The sequence below is a fragment of the Eulemur rufifrons genome, chromosome 1 (assembly GCF_041146395.1).
Source record: "Eulemur rufifrons isolate Redbay chromosome 1, OSU_ERuf_1, whole genome shotgun sequence".
In the NCBI taxonomy this organism is placed as follows: domain Eukaryota; kingdom Metazoa; phylum Chordata; class Mammalia; order Primates; family Lemuridae; genus Eulemur; species Eulemur rufifrons.
In genome coordinates this window covers 53,196,070-53,197,113 of record NC_090983.1, presented here as the reverse complement: position 1 = coordinate 53,197,113, position 1,044 = coordinate 53,196,070, and the positions used below count along the sequence as shown (strand labels likewise).

General features: G+C 45.7%; 1 pseudogene; it reads right to left on the bottom strand.

Annotated features, from left to right (window-relative positions):
- Nucleotides 1-294: 294 nt before the first annotated feature.
- On the bottom strand, nt 295-834 carry LOC138385088 (large ribosomal subunit protein eL33 pseudogene; annotated as a pseudogene).
- Nucleotides 835-1,044: the final 210 nt, after the last annotated feature.

Genomic DNA, 1,044 nt, shown 5'->3' with positions numbered 1-1,044 from the left:
TATACTTTCTTTTACAGGAAGACTCAACATATAAACACATTCCCTTTGACATATCCATTCTTAAGGCCTCATTCGTGACTGTCTACATCCACCGAGCAGCATGCACTCTACCTCACCATAACCTCCACCATCCCCCTTTATTGCGTAGCTAAATTAACTAGGACAAGAAGTGACTTGTCCAAGATCCAAGTGCAGGTGTCAGTACCAGAACTAGAACTCAGATCTGACTCCAGGCTAGTGCTCTTTTGCCCAAAATTGCACTTTTTTTTTTTTTTACAAGAGCACAAATCCACTTTTATTTATTTACTTTTCGTCAGTTTAAATCCTTGAGGGGTACAGCATCACACGGATTCTGTGTCCAATGGCCTTAGCAGGAAGGTTGCTTCGGAATTTGGCACGAACCATGCCACTGTTTCCATGGGCCCGAGTTACCTTTCCCCAGATTACTCTGGTTTTGTTTGGTTTGCCACCAGGAGTCACTGTGTTGTTCTTTGCTTTGTATACATAAGCACATCTCTTGCCCAAATAAAATTCAGTTTCGTCTCGGGCATAAACACCTTCAATTTTAAGAAGAGCTGTGTGCTCTCTTTGGTTCCGGAAACCCCGCTTATAGCCAGCAAAAATGGCCTTCGACCACAGCCTTCCAGACATATTTGCCTTTTAGAAGTCCTGTTCCCAGCAGACCGTTTTGGGGAGTCAGGGGACTAGAACCATCAGTCTCACATCTTCTCCATCCTGTCCTCCCGCTTCCTGAAGCCCACAGAAATCACTAGCTAGCAGAGATTCCAAGGCGCACGGGTGCCTTGCTAAGGTATATGGATAAACACACCCCAGTTATTTGCTCCCAAACTTCAGCAGCACTCGCTTCACTCCACAAGGTTTTAACAAAAGGTGAAATGATTCCCCCTGGTTTTCAGCGTCCAACAGCACCAGATTCCCTGACTTCTCTCGTGTCCTTCATGTTACTGCTGTAACACGCATTTCTATACAGTGTCTCTCCTGAGTCATCTGGTTGAGTGCTGCCTCCCCTCAACGCAAGGCTGA